Below are 15980 nucleotides of genomic sequence, written 5' to 3'. Positions count from 1 at the left end.
TTTCCTGAGTGTGCTTATGCGTTGTTTTTTGCTATGTGCTATGCAACTAAGATGAAAATTCAAACTAGAGTATGTATAAGTTTCCAAGTAATGGAAACTGTAGTTGCATGTTTAAGTATATATATTTAGGAGAATGTTTCATTTAAATCAATAGGACTTCCAAAGAATTATGCTTAAGATAAGGGTTCTCTGTTGGAAGCACACAGAGGCAATCCATAAGGAACATCTTGTAAAAAAGTCCAAACTGACTGCACAGGAATCAAAAAATCTTTGTATGGAACACAAAGGGGATTATAATAGTGTGCTATATCCAGTTATGTATACTACATAAGTAGTCTGCAAAATATTCAGTCACAATGCTGAAACACTCACAAATTAAACCAGTGACAAGAAGCACCTGGCTATATGGTGACTGTCCATGTGCCATCTCTTTCTGTTTTTAAAAATATACTGGACAACACTGATAAATGAAGAAGAAGAGGAAGAAGAGTTTGGATTTATATCCCCCTTTCTCTCCTGTAGGAGACTCAAAGGGGCTTACAATCTCCTTGCCCTTCCCCCCTCACAACAAACACCCTGTGAGATGGGTGGGGCTGAGAGAGCTCCGAAGAACTGTGACTAGCCCAAGGTCACCTAGCTGGTGTGTGTGGGAGTGCACAGACTAATCTGAATTCCCCAGATATGCCTCCACAGCCAAGGACATAGGTAAGGGTTTTTTTCCTCAGGTTCAACCCCTCATTCGTGTCCGAAGCTCCGCCCCCCTGTTTGTGGGTTTTTAAAATATTTTAGGGTTTTTTTGGTTTTTGGCCTGCAGGGGGCGCATTGTTTAGGCTAGCACCACAAAACTTTCAGGGTTTGTTTGGGGGACTCTCCCGATGATACTACCCAGGTTGGGTGAGGTTTGGTTTAGGGAGTCCAAAGTTATGGACTCCCAAAGGGGGTGCCCCCATTCTCCATTGTTTCCAATGGGAGCTAATAGAAGATGGTGTTACACTTTTGAGGGTCCATAACCTTGGACACCCTGAACCAAACTTCACCAAACCTGGGAGGTATCATCAGGAGAGTCTCTTACTGAAACCCCCCAGGTTTTGTGAAGTTTGGTCCAGGGAGTCCAAAGCCCAAAGGGTGTGCATCATTCCCCCATTGTTTCCAATGGGAGCTAATAGGAGACCCCCCTGAAAAACTTCACCAAACCTGGGTGGTATCATCAGGAGAGTCTCCTAAAGATACCCTGCAAGTTTGGTGCTTCTAGCTTAACAACTGCACCCCTGACAGCAGGCACCCCCCGAATCTCCCCAGATTCTCCTTTTAAATCCACCCCTTTCGGCATGGATTTAAAGGGAGAATCTGAGGTCCTCAGGTTAGAAGAAGAAGAGTTTGGATTTATATCCCCCCTTTCTCTCCTGTTGGAGACTCAAAGGAGCTTACAATTTCCTTGCCCTTCCCCCCTTACAACAAACACCCTGTGAGGTGGGTGGGGCTGAGAGAGCTCCGAAAAGCTGTGACTAGCCCAAGGTCACCCAGCTGGCATGTGTGGGAGTGCACAGGCTGAATTCCCCAGATAAGCCTCCACAGCTCAAGCGGCAGAGCAGGGAATCAAACCCAGTTCCTCCAGATTAGAATGCATTATGCCACATTGAAAGTGATGCTGTTTCAGGGTGGGGGATAATCCACCCCAAAACAGCATCACTTTCAATGTTGTTTAACTGGGGACCCCAGATTCTCCCTTTAAGGTGGATTTAAAAGGAGAATTTGGGCTCTCTAGTTTAAACTCCATTGAAAGTGATGCTGTTTGGGGGTGGATTTCAGCATCACAGCGGTTGCTGGGGGGGCAAAACTCAGATTTTGCACTGGGCTCCATTTTCCCTCTATGCCTCTGCCCAGAGGGGAGGGCAGAAGGAACTGCCAGCTGCCGGCTGGGAGCCCAGCTGGTGGGGGGCAGGGTAGGGTAGGGCAGGGGAGTCTACCAACCCTGGCCTTGGAGAGCTGCTTTTATAAGCGCTAGGTTGGGGGCGGGGCTTGGGGAGGCATGGCCATGCCCTAGGGGTGGGTGGGGTGTGGCCCCACCCCCGAACCCCCCCTAAAAATCTATACCTTTGCTTTCGGTGCAGCGGCAGCTGCTACCTTCTCCTGGGCGTCCTCCCGTGTCTTGCTGGGGGCTTTTTCCCTTTGGCAGGTTGCTGCTCGGGTCCTCTCAGCTGAAGACCTATGGAAGGTCTCAGGTGGAGGTGAAAAAGTCCATTACGGAGTGGCTGATCCGCCATTACGGAGTGGCTGCAGCTGAGAGGGTGATGGGAATTTCCTGGTCTAAGGTGGTCTTGGCGACTCCCATGAAAGGGTTGTTCGACCCCCAAAGAGGTTGTGACCCACAGGTTGCGAACCGCTGTACTAGAGGAACTGAGGGTGGTACCAATGCAGAATGCAACTCAGAGTGATGAAGAATCACAAAGCCCAATATGGGTACAGGGTCAGGAATTAATACAGGATCATAAACCTGAGCAGGAGTTGTGATGGTCTCATCGGAAGAGAGTCCTGCCAGATAATTATGTAAGCTAGGGGGAAAGGGTGTAGTGTATTGACTCAAAGCAGCTGCCATAGCTGAGCTGTAATTGACAGTCAGTATTCTGTATTTAATTAGTGGAGCTGTAGGCATTCATTGTCCAGTTGTTATGGAGTAATGCAATGAATAAACTGCTGGTGTTTTAATCCTCATTTATCTTGGATTTCTTAACATAACATTATTGATGTGGTAGGGATCCATCCAGTACATGACAAAGTAAGGGCTATTGTTGAAACCCCAACACGTATATATGTTTCAGAATTAAAAACACATTGGGTCTTTTGAACTGTTACACTGGGTTTTTGCCAAAATTGTTTACAGTGTTGACCCCATTACACATATTCTGTCCCCCAAGCGAACTAATATCAGATGCCCTGCACTTGGCCAGAACAGAATGTGATACCCATAGACTAATGGTTCAAAAACTGTTTAATAATATTGAAAGTTTAGGACTCTGGCTCCTCCCATGAAGTCTATGCTGTGATGCTGGAAGTGCTCCCATGAAGTGATGCTGGAAGTGATTGGAGATTATTGAAGAACTGTTTAACCAACTCTTCTTTGCTTGCTCTGCTCTGGAGGCAGTTTTGTCCCATGTGTACTCAGATGGCTGAGTGATCAAATGGATTCGCGTACCATACCATGGTTCTCAACTTGACAAAGAGGCCTTGGTAGTTATGTTTAGAGTTTAAAAAATCCATTACTGTGAACCATAAACCATTGCCTAAACTCATGGGTGAAAATAAACTTGTACCTTCAATGACTGCAAATAGAATACAGCAGTGGTTTGGGCTTGACTGCATGCTGACTTTGCAGCCCAAATCAAAGATAAAATGCTGATGATAGTGATAGATTCCCACACAAAATGGTTGCAGGTACACATAATGTCTTCAGTCACTGCTGAGGTCACAGTAGGACAGTTCAGACAAATCTTTTGCTTTGCCTGAAATTTTAGTCACTGACAGTGTCCCAACCTTTCTAAGATGTTGTAAAACACAGTGGTATTCAACACATATGAACTGCCTCCTATCATCCCTCCTTCCATGGATTGGCAGAGTGAGCATGTAGTCTCTAAAGTTAGATCTGCAGTTCATGGGACAGGTGCCTCTTGACTCAGCTAGTCAGATTTCTACTGTGATACCGTATGACTGCACATACAGCAACTGGGGTGTCTCCGTGGAACTCATGTTTGGTTGCCCACTATGCACACATTTTGATTGGTTGCAACCTGTAACAGTCACTAGGGTTTGTTGGAACCAAGCATTTATATGTCATGAACTGTCCTATCAGACGACGTCATGTGCCCTTCAACTATGAGACTATATTTGTGCATCTGCTTTTAGGGAACAAGATGATGGGTGCTTGGGAGAGTGAGAGCACAAATGACGCCAGTATCCTTTCAAGTAAGTCTGATTTCAGGACAGACATGTGGACCACATCTGTAGGATGCCATCAGAGGACCCAACAGGAAAAGGGGTGACAGCAGCATGCCAAGTTCATCAAGAATGCAGTGGAGATGGGAGTGTCCTAGAAATATCTGAAGAAGGAGATAATTTCATCACGCGGAGTGACCAACAGTCAGAAGCAGATGCACATCAGGAGTCCCACACTGGGTGCTGGGTGTTATAGCGTCATTACACTGGGCCACTCCCCACTTACCTCGTCTGAGTGCAACCCCACAGCGACCCCTCGTAGAAAAGCCTCCGTGGCTTTTGACAACGGAGACATTTGTTCCCCACTCATTTTCCATTCAGGAAATAGTGTGGGGTTCCACATCAAGAGTCAAAGAGGCAATCGAGCGTTCTGATTGGCTGGCACGCGTGTGCATCATTTACACGTGGGAGTTGCAGCCAGCCGAAGGCGGGGCTCCATTTTGATTGGCTGACCCTAAAAGCCCGCTTTGGATAAGCTGAACGCGATTGTTTTAAGACGTCTGCACATGCTGACGCTACTACTCAAGTTGCAAATTGCTTCGGGCAGAAAAATGAAAAGTAAATATCGGGTTTCGCCTTTACACCACCGACAAACCCTCGTGCCTTTTCCAAAGCAAGTTACTTTGCCAAGCTGCAAAACAGTGGAGCTCGAGCAAAAAAAAGAGCAAAAGAGCAATGTTGGCACGCCTTTGTTGTGCACATCGCCTCAATTCCCCAAGCACTTTCTGACGGAATACCCTCCCTAAACAAAATGACAGTTCCTGTTTCCTGATTGGCCGGAAGCTGCGCTTCAGAGCAAATCAGCCACGCGTAAACAGCCGAGGTTCCCCACCCCCCTGCGGCACCTGCGGGGTTTTTGAAAATGTTGCTCTTTTCAGAGGAGCTAATTTGCCGCGCAACAAGGAGGTGGGAGAGCGGCAAATTAAGGGCAGCTGCGCAGTGGGCGCTGGTGACGTGGGGAACGTCCATCCTCCTCGTGTCTTTTAAAGAGGTGACCCCGCGGCTTATGGTGAGTGGGGAGTGGCCCACTGACAGTCATGAAGACGTACTGATAGATCTCTTCAGCATTTCCTTTGCCCCTCTGAAGGCTCGTAGCCTACATTTTCATCATCATCATCACCTTTTATTGACATAGATGTCGCCTACATTTTATCAACTGAACTAAAATCTCTGTGATCTTATCTAGAGCATCCAGGCCAAGAAGGAAAAATATCTTGCAGACCACATGCTGTACCTCATCATTTTAAACAGCCTGTGCAAAGCAATGATCTCCATATCTTTCCAAGTAAACACTTCCCTTGTTTGCAAAAAATATGAAAATAGTTAACAAAAAAGGGGAAATTACTGGGTTTTTTAAAAAGAAAAATGCCAGAGATTTCATCTCCATTCTGCCAGCAACAATTTGCCCTTACATTCACATGTCTGCTGTTTTTAATTCAGTCATGTTAATAATGCTCCCTGCAGAAGATCGCAGCATGATCAACTGCAGATCTATTGGCATGTCAGAATTGTATGTATTTCCTGTTTTGCAGATATGGATCTTTTCCTGGGGACAACGCCCAACAAATGACTTTTTAAAACTATTTCCTCTCAAGCATCTGAAAATAAAAACATTGTCCATTTTCATTCAAATAGTTCTCTATCCACTTTCTCAATGTTTTGTATAATTTTATAAACCCCTATAAAGTCCCTCACTCTTCTCTTCTCTACATATAAAAGCCTGAAATCTTTGTCATAAAAAAAGAACCCTCAATCACTCGAACACTGTGACTGAACACTGTGATTGCATTTTCTGCATTTACCAGTTTTACAATATCCTTTTTAAGATCTAACAATCAGAATGGTACATAATAATCTACATGTAGTTGCATCACAAATCTATATAAAAATATTATAACACTTGCCCTTTAGTCAGCATAGACATTTGGGAAAGGTATCCTAAACAGCTCCTCACCCTGGTTTGGAAAGGAATGCTGAGCACAGGAGAAAGCAGGAAAGATCCAAAACCACTACCTTCACTGATGGCTCAGAAGATGAAGCCTATTTCAACTACATTAGTGATGCAATCGCTGCTAAGTTTGAATCAGCAATTCCTAGATACATGCAGATTTGCACAATTCTAATCCAAATCTATTCAGCTGGTTTCATGGCTGTTCAGCATGAAAAAAAACCAAACGAGATTATCATCTAGTGTCTGTTATATACTTTAGAACACAGTGAGTTCAACTATAGAATTTATTTGTTGCAAAATTCACAGCATTCCTACTCAGAAGTAAGCCCTACTTTATTCACTGAGTCTTATTGCTAAGAAAATATTCTTAGGATGCAACCTGAAGGAGTTAAATATACTTGCTGGTCATCAGGAAGTGTCCAGATTGTCAACTTTGAGAAATGAGATAATCCCTTAAGAGAAGAAAAGCCTCCAAAAACTGCTTGTATAAACACCATTCTGTACTTAGACCATCGATTATAATTATTGACACCTCACTCATCAGATTCAACTAATGGTCAATCCAGTGACATTCCTGTTGCCATATAAGCAATGTTTATCACAATGTGAAACTACACTACCATAGTGTCTAGCAGATGGCATCACATTCCCACAAGGCATGGTGCTGCCTCTTCTTTCCACATATCCACGGAACTGGATTCACAGTATGATGGCTTCCAAGTGGCTTTTATTTCAGTAAATTTCTCACTGGAAGCCCTACCTCATCTTTTAGATACCTGGGCAAAATTATTTGGTTTTCTGCTTAGTATTCCAAGAGCTTATCCCAAAAGGAATTCCTGGAATCAGAGTAACTATTGTTTCCTCCGCATTCTGCACCACTGCTGAAGCATGAAGAAAACTCCTCCTTGATGCTTCCCCTCCTCACTTCACATCCCATCCTCCACCGACCCACACACAGAGATGTAAGAAGAGGGCGAGACGGAACAAAAACATGGAGAACAGAACCACCTCGCTTTATTTTGCTGAGCGTTGCATTTTTTAAACATAAAAAATTCCCATTACATTCAGTGATGTGGACATCTGGGAGAATTGGAGAACTGATGGGCTTCATATGTTTTTGTTAACCTCTTAATGTGGCATGCAGTCATATAAATTAAGGGAAGGAGGGAGAGTTCTATTACATCTTGAGAACTTAGTGCACACACCTTCCCACAACACAGAGAGCTATGTGTTGGATGCTTTGCAGCTAATTTTTAAAAAGAAAACATTTCTCTGAAGACTTTGATAACATATTTACCAATACAAAATCCCCATTAAACTCAGCAGAATGTATTACCAAGAAAAGGTTGGATTGCCAATATTATTAGTCAGGGATTGATTTCTAGAAAAGACATAGCTGAAAATATTTGTAAATCATCCCCTGTGACCTGGGAGCTATGTTTCCTAACATTAGATACATGGAATATTTGCACAAGTTAGTTGGGACACCATCCAGTGAAAATGTCTCATGCTGAAGCCTCATTGAAATGAATGAATTTGAACAGAAGACATTCATGGTGGTTTGTGCCCTTAGTCAGAGGCATATCAGGGGAAAACACCACCTGGGGGAACACCTGATCAAGCGTCTTTCTGCCTTGCCTTGCCTTGCCCTGCCCCCCCACCCCCCACTTATGGCAGTGGCTCTGGCGGGTGGCTGAAGCGGGCACTGCTGGGGCAGGCCGGCTCCTGCCCTCCCTGCCAGCAGGGAGGCCAGTGAGGCCAGGAGCCCAGAGCACCCCAGTGAGGCCAGGAGCCCAGAGCACCCCCAGAGCACATGGCGAGGCCCAGTCTTAGCACTGGTCAGGCACCAGTGGTGCAGCTGGACAATGCTGGTGCAATCCACTGCATGGCTGGGCCCAGCCTCATGAGCCAGCACAACCCCTCAGCGGGGAAGAGGCCTCCTGACTGTGTGGCTCGGCCCCACCTCACACGCTGGCACAATCCCTTGGTTGGGGGGTGCTGGCTGGGTCGCTGCACAGTGGGAGAGGCCAAGCTTGGGCACCCAGCCACCACCTGGCACCCCTCCCCCACATGACCGAAAGGCATGCGCTCAGGGATATGGGTTACCCCATGTCCTTATGGGCAGTACACCACTGCCCTCAGTGGGAACAAAAATACACTTTTGGAAATTCTGTTGTTTATTATTACATCCCACCTTCCTGTTATTTTATTTTTATATGTAATAGTAAAGGGACCATGGCACAGCAGAACATCGAAACCCAACTAGAAGCCTATTCTTTTACGATTTGGTCTGGACAATTTGTACTATTCATGATATTTTGCACATTAAAGCTCCTAAAAGCTCTTCAAAAGCACCCCTCATAGAGAGTGTGACAGTAGTCCATCTTGTATGAAATACTGCATGGGAAACTTGTAACCAAAGCCTGACATCCATTCAAGCTGCCACTCAAAAACAACAGCCAACCAGGACACTGGGCATGCTCAGACATGCTTCTGAAGTAAATACAGAAGTCCGGCTTATGTGGAGCAAACTGGAGCATTTCTTCCTAGTTCTAACTCTGCTTCTGGGCAAAAGCGGGAAGCCGTGCATAGGCAGAAACTGGGATAAAATGGCCCCCATATATATGATCCTGGTTCAACCCCAGTGTAACTGTGCCATGCAAAAATGGCCACAGAGAACTGTCAGCACCAGAAACTGGCAATTGGGAAAGAAGAAAGTTTGCTTCTGGAATTGAAGCCAACTGAAGGGCTGAGAACATAAGGCTGTCTAGATCTGATCCCTCCCTATTTGGCATGCTTTTTTGTTTGGTTTTCCTGCAGAGTCTATCACCTTTTTCTTTTCTGGGTCCCAACTGAATGAGTGAAATGAGGACTTTTTTTCCCTACTTCACTTTTGTAGTGCAGTTGGATTTGTATAAATAGGCATGATCCTAAGGGGCTGGTGAGACCCTATTTGGCGTTAACAGGATTAGTGCAAATGAGGTACTTGTTTCTTAATTTTGCAAGCATTCTGAGGCACCCATACCAGTTACTGGATAGCTGCATGATCCCAGAGGGCTGGGGGGATTAATTCTTTTGTGCTGCACATTAACATTTACATGGTGTGAGACCATATCAAGCTAGAAGCTATGGTGGGTTGCCCAACTGTTGCCAAACTCAATGGAAAGCCCACATAAGAAGGTACATAAATTTAATGCAAGGGATGAGCACAAAAACAGATAAAATTCAGATTACGAGGGAGTTTAGGCTGTAAAAGTATCAGAAAAGCTGGAAAAAAACATGAATACTGATATTGGTAAGCAGAATATTTTTGGCTTTCTTGATAAAGCCAAAAGTATTCAACTCCATTATAGCCTATGGGAAATTTGGGGGGATCTCTGGGGGTGCTTTCTGAGATAGAGCCACCAAATTTGCAGAGTAGCTGCAAGTGACTCTCCTGAGAAGAACCCCAAAGTTTGGTGAAGTTTGGTTCAGGGGGTCCAATTTTATGGGGCCCCAAATGGGGGGAATGTCCCATTAGAAACAACAGCACAGACCCAAGAAGACCCAAGAAGTTTAACAAGGACGGCTGTCAAGAATTAAATCAGCCAAATTATTTGTAAAACAAAATTTAAAAAGCAAAAGCAAAAAACCCCAAGTATTTGGTCCCCACAAGCACCCAGTGGATATGCTTCACGTTGCAGTCTGGAAGAGTGTGCTTCCCTCATATATGGTGGAGGGAAGATGGCACTTGGAGCAGAGCACTAACTTAGAGCTCTGGCAATTTTAGTTTTATTTTAAACCTAGGAGGGATAGAGTGTTTATTTTTTACTACCTGAGAGGACTTGTAGACTAGTGTTGTTAGCAACTTGAAGCATGGAAGGAAAAGAGATGTTGAGCTCATCTGCTGCTCGTTTGTTTTTTCAATCTGATGAGTGGTGTTTCGGCAGGCGACAAGGTTTTTCTGAGCTGAGGAGAGAACAGCAGGGTTCCTCTGAACTGTGAGGCACCCCTACTTCTCCTGGGTGGTCCTGGTACAGGGGGTTGGTGGCAGCAGCCCCCCAACAGCTACTGATTGAGGCACCTGGGCAGCAACTGACTGAGTGAACCTGCATGAAGCAAGCTTTCAGGTGACAGTGTTTGAGCTTGTGGGGACAATGGTGGCAGGCTGCCCTCTGGCAGTGAGAGTGCTGGGGGGTGCACCTGTTCATTGCTGGAGGCCACCAGACAGCAGTGGGGGCAGTAGCAGGGGTTCCTACAGAATGCACAGGACAATCCTGCTCAGTAGCCAAGGCAAGAACATGGCGGTGGCTCTGCCCAGATGGAATGCCTTACCTGACTGAGAAAGTGTGCTGACTGTGTGTGTGTGGGGAGATGTTAACAGCTGTTGGAGGCATTGACTAGTTGTTCATTTGTTAGGTAGTAATGTTGTAATATTTTCCTGTAGTTTATAGAGTTAGTGTTATAGAGTTTGTGTTGGGATAGTGAGTTTAGGTAATTAGGCTTAGTGGTTGTTATATTTTAGGTTAGTGCTTGGCCTATCATTGTTATGAACTGCTTAGCGGTTTAACACTTGGTTGCGATATGGTGTTGTAGTCTTTGTTATTGAAGAGGAAGCTGCCATCTATGTCCACTTGGATTATTTGTTAGGTTAGGACTATTTATATTGTTGTGCTGGAAACAGGGCTCCAATTTGTAGTCTTCAGCCAAGAACAGGAATAAATTGAAAGTATTTTGGGGGCAGGGGGGAAATGTCTCTGGAACTGGCCAACCAGCAGTATTGTCTCTGTCCTGAATCCGCATTGGCCACCATTGCCTCATCAAAAGTTCTAAGCTACAGAAGCCTAAGGTTCCCAGAGAATGCATGACTGCTATTGGCTAAGTGGAGAATCTCCAGTGAACTCTCCCATTTGCCAATCAAGAATGCCTCAATGTTGCCACGGAAACCACACACAGAACAGGAAGAAGAGAGGAGAGAATTCAATTACTGAACCTTCAGAAATCCAGGAGGGGATACTTTTTCCGGGCCTACAGAGCCCACAAGGAAGCCCACCTCAGACCAGTCAAGGTGAGTTTGGTGGGGGACTGAAAATCTGAATTCCAATCATGAGTGGTCTTCAAATTCTTTTTTTTTAATTTACAGGATTTTTTTTGTGGGAACTGGCCTGTGGGGATTGATTTAAGATGGAACACTTCTTTGGCTTATCATATTCGGCTCAACCTTTTCTCATTTTTTCTGGTAAAAAAAAGAAGAATGAAATTAATAAAGGTTTTTTTAGGTTTTTAGATGATTCGAGTTTATTGCATCACCACCCCTATTTAATGCACAGATCATATTGTAATTAATAAACCTCAGATTGTTATGCATTTTGTCTGGTGTCTTTATTTTGACATATGGGAGCAAATAAAAGCACAAAATGTGGTCATTTGGATGTCACATGAAATTTTGTGATGGACTAGCTAAAATATGAGTTCATAATATTCAACAACTGACATTTTTGTGATAACCCTACAACTTGACCCCTGCATGATGAGAAGCAGTAGATGAAAGGTGTTTCTGTCTGTCTCCATGGAGAGGTTGCTAAATGGCTAGAAGAAAAACTAAGTATCAGGACTCAGGGCAGGAACTGTAGATGTCAGCTATTAAAACACTGGTACTACTGCTGTAGCCTGCCAGTTTCACAAAGATGGGGCAACTACATATTCAGGAGGAGCTTCAAATAAAGAGAAACCCACTGATTTCCTCATTATGAACATACTTTTATACACATTCTCCATGTGCTATCTGTACTATAGTGCCTATCTGTACTACAGTGTCTATCTGTACTATAGTGTCTATAGACTGTTAGCAATAAAATTTGTAGACTGAGTAAACAGTAGCCAGAAGCTTTTAACTTACTTTAAAAGAACAGTTCCTGAAATAAGTTACCCTTTCTCTCTTTAATCAGCCTGCCCTGCTCAATCTGAATAGCTAAAGATGGATTTTTTTTTCTTCAAGTACATTCTGGATCCTGGTAAGGAGCATTTGTAACACAGTTGCAGAGTATCTGCTTTGCATGCAGAAGTTCCAGGGTTTAAACTCAGTGGTAGGTGATGTGAAAGACCTCTAGCTGAGACCCTGGAGAGTTGCTGCAAGTCTGAGTAGGCAATAATAACCTTGGTAATGTTCTGATTCAATATCCTTGTTCATATATTATAGTGAATACACAAACATGCATGTATATGCATACATCTACTTGAAAGAAAAGCCAATGCACATTCACTCCAAAACGAGGCTACCTTGGTACATGAGTAGTTTCGATCACACATTCAACTGTATGTGCATTGAGAATTACATACAAAGAACAATCAAGTGTATGGATTGTACATATATTCACTACACTTTGTGAACAGGCTAGTATAAAGTCGATAGTTGTAAGCATGTGATGCTCTTTACCAGGGATAATGTTGGATAGGAGGAACTAGATGTGTCAGTTGCCAGATTTTTTTAGACAAGAATTTTCCTTATTCTAGTTCTTAGGTGAGGCAAACTGCTGCCCCAAGAAGGATGGTACACCAGTGCCCATACCCTGCCTATGACCCTGAATAATAGACTGATAATCAAAATAAATGTTACACTTGGAAATTCATGACCATATCTTCTGTTGTTATTTCAAGTTTTAACTGTTCTTATGTGGGAGATCAAAAGATCTTATACTTACTAAATAACCCTGATTTTGTAGTTTGTGAATTGGTGACCAAGTTCTCACTAGAAATTATACACCCTAAAGGATAGTTGTGTTTTTTAACTTTGTTGTGTCACACTGTTATAAAGATATTCTTTGTTATCATTCTCTTTGGGGATTGTTTTAAGTCTGGTCTTTGTTTCTTGGTTTTTTTCTGTGTTTTCTCTGTATCATCTTGTATGCCAATAAAGGCTTGGTGCTACTACTACTACTACTATGTGGGAGCCTGGTTTCCATTAGGGCCATGTTTCACTGAAAACCCAATCCGGCTCTACCCACACTACACTGCATGCCAGCCCTTCTGGAATGGCTGCGAGTAACGCGGAGAGCACTGGAAGTTCAGAAAGTGATGCCTCTCCAGACCCTGCGATTTATCCAGTTTTAGATAGGGCTTGAACTAAAACTACAGAGGTCCAGTCTACTGTTGCTTCTTCCAAAGCTACTGAGCAACTTGAAACTAGAATAATTCAGTTCACTGAATTTTTAAAACAACAAAAGCAGATTATCATTTGGGTACTGTGTGGTTTCCGGGCTGTATGGCCGTGTTCTAGCAGCATTCTCTCCTGACGTTTCGCCTGCATCTGTGGCTGGCATCTTCAGAGGATCTGATGTTGGGAAAGCAAGTGGAGTATATATATCTGTTGGAGTGTCCAGGGTGGCTGGAGAAACCTTGTCTGTGAGTAACAAAGAAGGCAGCCAGGTCAATAGTTGAGGGCATCTGAATAGAAGTATGAGTAACTATGAAGACTATAGCATGGGCGTAACACTGGAGATAGCAAGGTCACTGGTGGGAGCGTCTGAATAGAAGTATCCTGGCCTTTGTTTCTTTTGTCTATGGTCATCCTGTGTTTGTGATTGGAGCCATAGACACTGTCTTGACTCTAGTATTTTTCAACACTGGCAGCCAAGTACTGTTCATTTTCATAGTTCCTTCCTTCCTGTTAAAATTGTCCATGTGCTTATGGACAGGAGTCTACTGCAGGAGTCTACTGCAGGAGTCTATCGCATACCATGCAGCTGTGGACAAGTCTACATAGGAACCACCAAACGCAGCGCACAGACACGTATCAAAGAACACGAAAGGCACTGCAGACTATTTCAGCCAGAAAATCATGTAATAGCAGAACACATGATAAAACCAACCTGGACATAGAATATTATTTGAAAAAACAGAAATTCTGGACCACTTGGAAAGCCACTTCACGGCCAGACTACACAGAGAAGCAACTCAAATCCATAAGCGCGTGGACAATTTTACCAGGAAAGAAACTATGAAAATGAACAGTACTTGGCTGCCAGTGTTGAAAAATACTAGAGTCAAGACAGTGTCTAACCAGCTCCACACAAACACAGGATGACCATAGACAAAAGAAACAAAGGCCAGGATACTTCTATTCAGATGCTCCCACCAGTGACCTTGCTATCTACAGGGTTACTCCCAGGCTATAGTCTTCATAGTTACTCATACTTCTATTCAGATGCCCTCAACTATTGACCTGGCTGCCTTCTTTGTTACTCACAGACAAGGTTTCTCCAGCCACCCTGGACACTCCAACAGATATATATACTCCACTTGCTTTCCCAACATCAGATCCTCTGAAGATGCCAGCCACAGATGCAGGCGAAACGTCAGGAGAGAATGCTGCTAGAACACGGCCATACAGCCTGGAAACCACACAGCACCCAAGTGATTCCGGCCGTGAAAGCCTTCGACAATACAGATTATCATTATTTTTCAGATTCTACACCCAGCCCAAAACCGCTGGCCCCCATAGGGGCAGAGAGGGCTGAAGCTGGCTCCTGCTCAGTATGGGCAAGGACGTCGGCTGCCATCAAAAGTCAGTGTGCTGGGCAGATAATTTATTAATCTGGAAGATGATCTGCCTCCTCCACCCCAGGATCTTCTGGATCCTCCCTACCTGGCACTGGCTCCCGTGCGGTGCAGTCAGTGTGCCTCCAAACCAAACCCAAACATCTGTTGGGCAGCAAAGAGAGGAGAGCAACTGCTTGTATAACAAGGCAGCTATTAAAAACAACAGGAATGCTGTCTAGAGCTAGATGCTACCCCAGCCACTACCCAGGTATAGCTCCAGCCCCTGAAACCTCTGTGGCCCTTCTCTCGCTCAGGGTCCAGCCTGTTCTTGATACAGATGGCAATGTCTGTGTGCTTTATTCCCACATCCCTTTTCAGTGTAGTGAGCTTTATAATTGGTGTAATCCCCTTATTCCAAGGTTTCTGTGGGCATGCATAGGTATGTTGAGACCCTGTTTACTATTCATTTGCCTACATATGCTGATATCCAACAGATGATACTTATTTTCTTTTCACCAGAAGAGTGCACACTTGTTTTGAGAGCGGCTGATGCTGTGGCTAAGTCAGAGGCAGATGCTCACAGGGATGGGGTAACCCTAACCCTTCAATAGAGCTGAGGTCTTTTCAGCCATAGATCCCCAATGGGATCTCATTGACCCTTTACTCTGCCTCCACTTCCAAGTCTACTGCAAGATCATTCTGAAGGGGATTGCCAACGGTCATCCCTGGAGGCATGATCTTTCCAAGCTTTTTGGCCAAATGCTGCTCGCCTGTAAACACCACTATCATTGGCATAGAGAAAGTGGATGGGTCCTTCTGGATGGTGCATGACCTCTGCCAGATCAATGACATCATGGAAGACTTACATCCGGTCATACCAAACCCTTACATGCTTCTGACCCTCCTTCTGTCTGAACACAAGTTCTTCACATGTCTTGATCTGAAGGATGCATTTTACTTGGTTGGCCTCACCGAGGACTGTTGTCATATTTTTGCATTCGAGTGGACCTTCCCAGATGGCAGAAAAACACATAACTTGGACCTCTTTGCCCCAATGGTTCAAGAATAGCCCCACCTTATTTGACACAGCTTTGGAGCACTGGTGGGATTCAAATAATTTAACAACTGGTTGTTTACAAGCACCATTTTAACAACCAGTTCTGCCGAAGTGGTGTGAACCTGCTGAATCCCACCACTGCCTTGGAGCCCCATCTCCACCACTGGGAAGGCCCTCCTGGCCTTAACATGATTCAGTATGTTGATGACATCCTCCTGCCTTTCTGGAAGTTCTGTATCTTGTTTATGTTATTCATGTGGGTGAAGGGGATTGACATCTGATCACAAGGATCTGGTGAAGGGGATTGACATCTGATCACAATATGCAGAGTTTAGTTGCCTAAAATCTGAAAAGCCCTGCACAAATTTTTGGGCATGGACGGATACTGTCACAACTGGATCCCGGATTATGCCTGTGAGCAGCTGCCTCGCTTGGTGCCCCCGGTTGAGCTGGTTCCTTCCCTCC

This window comes from Sphaerodactylus townsendi, linkage group LG02 (assembly GCF_021028975.2).
Source record: "Sphaerodactylus townsendi isolate TG3544 linkage group LG02, MPM_Stown_v2.3, whole genome shotgun sequence".
In the NCBI taxonomy this organism is placed as follows: domain Eukaryota; kingdom Metazoa; phylum Chordata; class Lepidosauria; order Squamata; family Sphaerodactylidae; genus Sphaerodactylus; species Sphaerodactylus townsendi.
Note: the sequence above shows the minus strand (reverse complement) of the source record.